Raw genomic sequence first — 8,138 nt, forward strand, 5'->3', positions numbered from 1 at the left:
GGCCGGCGTGAGCCGGTGATTTGTGAAGTAGCACTGAAGACGGAAGGCACGACCACCATCGTCTTCTACATTAGTATGCTGCAGTACACAGAGCTGCTATCAGATCGGGGGAAACCTTGGAAGGAAACATACAAGGGGGGGAGAGAAGGACGAAAACAGACGACCACAGCAGAGTCGGCATAGGGAATGTAGTGGATGAGCTCATAACATTCCCCATTTCATTGTTTGACGTAATGAGCTCAGGAGATGTGTCTGTGTTCAATCTTTAATCTGAGAACCAGATAAAGGTTTTAAAAGAATAATGAGTAATTGTTTTTGTAGACCTTGGTTAGGAAGTAAAGGCAATCGCAAATCGAGCTACAAAATACTGTGCGTGTCTGTTTGTGAGGCGTGTGTTGGCCTGCACGTGGACTGTGCGTGTGTGTCTACAGTGTGAACTGTATGTGTGATGTATAGTTAGCCAGGGAAATGGAGATGTTAAGGGATCTTTTTTTGCCTGCGTCAGCAGCATCACAGGGAGGAGAGAAGGAAGGAGGGAGGGAGGGAGGGAGGCACAGCAATACCAGTAAACAGGTGCAGCTCCCTCACCTCTCTCTCTCTCTCCTCACACACATACATATAAAATGAGCACTAGATGCACAGGAAACCATGAAACAGTATAATCTAAAGTGTTTACACCGTCTGTGTATACCGCCGTGCCTTCACTGTATGGACAATTCAAACTGAGTTCAGGGTTCAGAGGAGAGAGAAGTGTAAGACCCCAATCTGTCGGCACTGATGACTTCACTGTGTCGTCTCTGCAGCACGTTATTCTCCCACAGCCAAGTAGAGAGAGTGTTACGGAACAGCCTCACACTGACATATACACACTCACTGCACCAACAGCCTTGCACGGGTACCAGTCCTGTCTGCTGCAGTGCCTGAAGAGTAGAGAGGGAGGAGAGAGAGGAAGAGGGGGAGAGAGGGAGGAGGGAGGAGAGGGGGAGAGAGAACAGGAGAATACACCAGTAAGAGGCTGGTCTCCCCCAGTGCATGTTTTGGATTTTAAAACATTTCCTGTGGCATCCCAATGTGTGTGTGTGTGTGTGTGTGTGTGTGGTGATGATGTGTTCCCTGTAGGTGAGCGATGGGCAGCCTCCCCCACGCAGCAGGACTATTAGATAGTGAGAAATTAAATACAAGTAAAAGAAACAAAATCAATGCAATGTGAGGGAAGAGAGCTGACTTTGATTTAAAGCTGCTCTTCCTCCTCTGACTGTCAGTTCATCCCTTTTTAATCCTTGTTGATGGCGATGGGGGGGTTGGATCAGCTTCACAGAATATGAAAGCAGTAAAGGGGGAAGAGAGCCAGGGAAACAACGCAAGGGGAAATAAAGAGAACCTATGTCTTCACTGTTTATTTACCTTTGTTCTCTCGCCGACAGGGAGAAGGAGACCAAGAAGCAGCAGGAGGAAGAGTGCTGCACATGAGCGAAAGAGAGAGAGCGAGTGTGAGAGCATTAGAGAGAGCGAGCGGGAGATGGAGAGAGAGAGAGAGAGAGAGAGAGAGAGAGAGAGAGAGAGAGAGAGAGAGAGAGAGAGCGGCGCTGCAGTAGCATCCCACAGCAGACGGCTGAGGGCTGCTGGTGAGTGTGTGTGACTGCACTGCTGAAGAGGAGGAGGAGGAGGAGGAGGCAGAGGGTGAGCACTTTCCCCAGACTCTGCAGGGCCACAGAGGAAGGCACAGCAGCGGGAGCGCTCGTGTCGGCCGGTGTGAGGAAGAACTCCCAGCACTGCCGCCTCCGCCCCGCAGAGCCACGCCGTACGACCCGGCCCCCGAGACACCGACGCCAGCCAGACCCCCGGCAGCACCATGGCACAAGCGGCCAAACATCTCCGCAAGAACAAGGATTTAGAAGCCCAGTTAGAGGCTGAGCGCAAAGAGAAGGAGGAGGAGAGGAACAAGAAGAGGAGCCGCTCACGGGATAAAAAGCGCAAGGTACTGGGACTGTTCACAGGTGGGCTGGAGGGGGGGCAGGGGCGGAGGGGAGGGGGGGGTGGCTGGAGAGGGGGGCAGGAAGGTTGAGATGCCCCCCCCTTCTCTCACTGTCATGCAACGCTCGGTTCAGGGGTGCCAGGGCACACATGGAAACCCAGTCACGAGTGTGTTTCCACTGCGTGCACACACATTCTCCCCGGCACACATGTATGTGTATGTGCATACAGACACAGGGAAACGGTACACACACACACACACACACACTGCATGCTCTCCTACTCCGCTTGACTGCTTTGTACCTGCTTCACTGACTGTCCTGTCTCGGCTGTCTGATAAGGCAGTGTACTTACTCTACCTCTCACTGCGTTTCCGTCCCTCTTTACATCTCTGTCTCGTCTCCTCTCCCTGTCTCTCCCTTCTTTGTTTTTCACACTGCGGTATGTGTCAGCGAGCTAAATTTCACGACAGCTCTAGTCGTCTACCGGGAGAGCGAGCTCGCCTTGTTTCCACTCAGTCCTTTCTTTCCCTCTGTGTGGAATGGATGACCGCAGAGGAAGACCCTGCAGGCTTCTGTCTGCCTGTGAAGTCCCAAGCAGCTGTGGAACGACCGGAGGGTTCCATTGTAAACAATGAATCTGTGCTCGGCCAGTCACTGACTGCAGGGACATCATCGAGCTGCCCAGTCTACTTTATTCCTCTGGCCGCTCGTCGCATTTCGGTCCAACTCATTAATGAAAATGAGTCATCCACAGACATGTTGTTGTGTATTGGTGGCAAATTGGATTTCAGCAACCAAGTCTGACTCCAGCCACCCTGCGAGGCTGCACTGTGCCAGGCTGCCTATAAACCAATCTGACGCCGATGCGGTAGATGCAGTTTTGTGGACAGAAACACAGTCCGGCTCTGAGGATATGGAGGAGCAGAAGCAGGACCAGGATGTGGCTGTGATTGGTTTTGTTGTGCCTGTATGAATTAGGGTGGCAAGAGGTCAGAGGGTGTATTTGAGGTGTGGACGTGGATGGAGGTGAGGGGGTGGGGGTGGGGGGGATGACTCAGATACACCTGTTCTGTTCTCCGAGTCGTGTTTTGCTCATTTGAGCTGGAAGTCTGCATTCCAAAAAGGGGGTCTCTGTATTCCTCTAAGAGCTCTTATCTTCTGCATTTGCTTAGAGCTCTGTAGTGTAAAGGCTCATAGTGCAGAGGTGCCAGTGTGTGTCTTTATTATGCATGTGCATTAGTGCATATGGACGTGTTCAGCAACAGGAGAGTGGTGAGGGATAGCCTGCAGCTCTAACAGTATGGGTGGGTTATGGGGGGAGGGATGGACTTTCTTGCAAGGTTGCTAATGCAGCCCAACTTTGACTGAAAGTGTTGGGTATCAGTGGATCCCGTATCACTTACGTAACCATGAAAGTCGTTCAAATAAGCTTCCTGGCTCCTTGTCAGCCTCCCCCCGCCCCCCCTTCCCATCCTCTCCTCTTTTTACACCGGCTTACAGCCATTCTTGGTTTCTGGGGATTCTCTCTCTCTCTCTCTCTCTCTCTCTCTCTCTCTCTCTCTCTCTCTCTCTCTCTCTCTCTCTCTCTCTCTCACTCACTCACTGTCTCTCTCTCCCTCACCCCGCCTCTCTCTCATATGCCTGCAGCCACGTAGACACATCATAGTCTTCACCTCGCAGGTGGATTCATTGTTTACTCATATTTGCATGCATAGTGGATAACAAAGCCAAAGCGTTGGACTTGGTTGTAGCCGTTTTCTGTCTTTGGTACTCGACACCTGCTTTTTCTAGTTGTTCCATCAAGCTGTCGCGCGTATCGACCTGCTCCTCAGAAAGGAGACCGTATCCTCACGGGGCAACCAAGGTCATCACTTTACCTGTGACAGAACCGCAGCTTTGGTTTAACCGGATCTCACAGTTTAGTCACACACAAGTTTCCTCCTTCACTGAAAGCATTTGAGTCATTTATCCTTCACAATTGATGCGTCTTGTATTATTATATGGGGGAAAGCTCATAGCAACCTTTTATTGATCTTTTGTCATATACAATCAATTGCTCCACTTGGGAGGGGTTTGCTTGTTGTTGTCGAGTGTATTTTGCTCTGCAAGCAGGAGATCTGGGCTGTAAAAGGGAGACTGTGTCAGTCGGTCAGCCGGTTGCTCGGACCGACCCCCCTTTCAATCCCCCTCGGTCTGGTTATGTTAAAGGAGCCGCACGGCCACAAGGGGCTCCTAGCAATGCTTTTAAAATCAAAGTCCGGTTTCCTGTCCAGCAGTTCATTTTTATTGTTTTAATGCTTGCTGGCTAATGTATGTTGGTGTTGATTTTTGTTTTGGTTTGGTTTGGTGAGGAATGTGAATCTGTGAACTGCTGAACATCCAGCATAGTAAAGCTAACAGTTTGTCATCAAAGGGTAAAGGTGTCATTGTAATTGGCTTGGTGGTACATCGGTATCATACAGCACAGGTCAGCTGAGCAGTGGATAATGTTGTCCTCAAATTACTTTTATTGATGAGTTTGCTCCTCTTGAAAAATGAGCACTGTCAGGATGTGAACAAAGCTCTATTGTCCCAGTCAGCACCTGCTTTCACCTCCTTCTGTTTGTGCGTTTTGTGTCTACATCTAAAGCTCATTTAAGTTGAATCGGCTTACCTGGCATCAATAGACCCGGAGCACAAAGTAGCGCTTTGCTGTTTCTGTTTCATATTTGCGTGATGGATTATAAGGGAAGAAATCTTTTTGCACATTTTCATTTTTTTTTTTTTTTTTGCAGTGCCAACGCAGGCATTTCGGTCTTTTCTGCTGTCTTGTTCTGGTTGTTTTGACCCTTGGCGTCTGCATGTAAGCTGCTTAACTGTTGTAGTCATGAAATTGAAACCAGGAAGAGTAATAGATTTCTAATGACAAATTCACTTCATGACATTTATCCAAGGTTGCAGCGATGCTTTCTTACATAGGAAAACTGTTCTCCTTTTTAAATTTTAACATCTTGCAGAAAAATGTTACCGAACCAAAACAAAAAGTATGATATCAGTCTCGTAAAAGCCATGAAATGATTTTGGTCAGACCCTTTATGACCATTCAGAGGTCTGCTTCCCCCTGCTCACATTATTTTTAGTTGCGTTGTGATCATTATTTGATAATACCCAGGAGTATAACAGAGTGCATGTGCCATAATATGGATTTCCTTCCTGTGTTGTGTTCCATTTCGTCACGCTTGGAGTATCTATGACTTTCTTGCGCTTATTATCTGAGAATAACCACATGGGAATTCTTAGATAAAATTATAAAGCCTTACACTCCTGTATCCTAATTTCTGAAGGGAAAAAATGCTCAATAAACTCTATTTTATGAGCATTTTGTTCAAACCATTCAAGTTTGGTGAATCAATACGAGTCTCTCCAAAACATCAATGATTGTAAGCTTATAATAATAATAATATAATTGAAGACTGCATCACCATGTAAATCTGCAGCTTTCCTGTGCCAGTAAATGTAATACGGCAGCATGCTGTGTCTAATCCACGTACGTTTCTACCCCTAATAATAGCGGCTCATGGGCACAATCTGGCTCCGGAACAATGTCGTTTGGTTTGAAATGTTCCTTTGTAAGGTTGCATTAAAGCTATAGCAGAGTTTTGCATAAATCCACTGAAAGGGAAGCAATACCAATCTGAGGTTCATGCCCATCCGAGCGAAAATAACCTTATTTCATCGACTTATAATCAATAAGCCAATATGGAAAGAGACATGTAAGCTGATGCTGCTCCTTTCGCTGCACCACACACCAAAGAAATCAATCATCAACCCAACAGTTTCTTACATGTGTGTATTCTTAATTAGACCAAAATATATTAAAGGACATGAAAGTATTTGAATGCATACTCTAGGTGTCCACTGTTTCCATGGTGTTTAAAGTGCAGCGGCCCCTAATGAGTATGTATCATATTAACCTGTGTGTTTTAGGATCATTGGAATCATATGTCCATTCTGTGTGAGGTGGAGCCTGTGGTGTGTGTTGCTAGCAGGGCGCTTGCTGTATAGCAGATGGAGTCATGGCAGCAGAAGACTCAGCCATTAGCGGTGCAGGTACTTAGACTCATCAATACAACAAGTCTGGTCAGGATGCACTATGGCTACTTTGTTGCTGTGCAGCTTCTGGCACTCAGAGGTGTCGGCTGCAGAGGTTCTGTGTATAACTCGGCCGATCAGGCACCGCAGAGGTATGAAAACAGCTGCACAGAACCTCCAGTGACTAAAAACAAGACTGTAGGGCCAGTACGGCTGCTACTGTGAGACACAGTGGTGGAACTCATATCTACACATGGAATTGCCATCTTCAATCTTCATAGGGAGCGGAGGTTGCAGCAGTGGATCAGCAGTCACATTAACCTCTTCACTTCCTGTTCCTGAGAGTTTAATGTGCGGGATGCCTGGGAGGTATCGGTAATGTTACGCCCGGTGTGTGTGTGTGTGTAAGCGTGTGGTAGTGTGTGTGCAGGTTTGGTGCAGTGACTAAGCTCATCAGAGGAAACCCTGGCACCTGTCTGCCGCTCAGCCTGTCCACCTGCTGATCTGCCCGCTCACTGTTTCAGATTGGTCGTCCTTCATGTTGGGCCGTTGGCACAGGGCCAATTGTTGGCAACAACAACATGAAAATATTCCGTTAAGGTCGTTAGGTGTGTGGATCTGTAGCTTCATCTCGCCAGAACTCAGCTGGAGTCACCATCTGTTTCCCCCCTTTCTCTCTCTCTCTCTCTCCCTCTTTCTGTCATTATAATGATGAAATTGCTGAGTTCATGTTCATCACGTGCTGCTATTGTTTGCAGCGAGGTAATCCTCCATAACGTGACAGTTTGGAGCCTAGGGGAAGTGGAGGTGGCTGCATTAACATCTGCCCTCACTCGACTTACATTCACACTGTGGATGTGGTCTCCTTATCTTGATGACGTCTACATTGCACTCTGTGATGTAACTAGCAGGGCTGTCATGCTATTTAGGCCCCACCCCTCGCCCCCCCAACCTTTATGCTCGGCCGGTTACCGTCCACGTTCCACGGCATGTCACAACTCCCACTCAAACAACTTTTATGAATGAGACTGAGCAGAGGTGGGGTGAAGCTTTGAACTGGGGGAATTTCTTGAATGAATGCATTGACACTTGGCTCCTATCACAGCATTGTCAGCATTTATACCTCAAATAGAGATCATTCTTTTTCCTAATGTGGCATAACAAAGACGGGTGTAAACTGAGACACCCCCAAATGTCCCTCTATAGGTCTTCATACTAGAATCACCACCAAGGAATATATTCGGGGTGAAATGGGTTTTTCAGACTGTAAATACTTTTTGGTATTTTGGGAGAGGAGGTGGGGGGATTTCTCTGTGGAGTGAGTGTGAGTCAGCATCTTACCAATATTTAGGTTCTTGGCTCTAAAGTTAGTACAAAGTTGCGTGTGTGTGTGTGTGCGGCCCAGGTGGCCCTGTGGAACCCCTCAGACCGATGACTCAGCAGGCATGGCGGAGGCACTCAGTCATGTTGATGGAGCCTCGGAGCGAGTCCTGGCTCTAAGTGCTGCTAGGGGCAGGTTTGGCCAGGAGCTGCCGCCTACTTGCCTTTAATTAAAGCAAGAGCGGAAGGTGCACGTGAGGCCAGTTCGCCAACCCCTGCTGCTCCCTCGACCCCAGTCCTCCTCTCCTCCCACCAAGACATCGGGACTTCGTCATGAGGTGGCAGAGATGGTCTCAAAGCAGATAACCACCCCCCCATGCAGGTTCAGCAGACATCCCTGTCCCAAAAACATTCCCTGTTACAGTAGAATGAATAAACAGCAAAACCTCAGAAACATCAATCATCTATGTGACATTGCCTCTCTGACATAGATGTGTGGTCACGCTTTCACTTTGGCCATTGCTGCAGTGATTTAGTGTTTAATCTGAAGCCTGAGGTCACAACTTGAAGGCATCAGCGCATGTTTATAGTATGATAACGATATCGGTGTGGTAGAGCAAATGAGGCATGATGTTATAGAGCTGGGAGAACATTTATCGCTGCGCTTCCTAGCTGATGATTGTAAATGAAGCTGAATTGACACGTAGGACTGCGGCGGTTGCAGCAAAGCGTTAAGCAGAAAGCTCCAAAAAAAATCTGAACAGTGTGCAT

This window comes from Genypterus blacodes, unplaced genomic scaffold (genome assembly GCF_046128005.1).
Source record: "Genypterus blacodes isolate CSIRO-AG114 ecotype Tasmania unplaced genomic scaffold, CSIRO-AGI_Gbla_v1 ptg000053l_1, whole genome shotgun sequence".
NCBI lineage: Eukaryota > Metazoa > Chordata > Actinopteri > Ophidiiformes > Ophidiidae > Genypterus > Genypterus blacodes.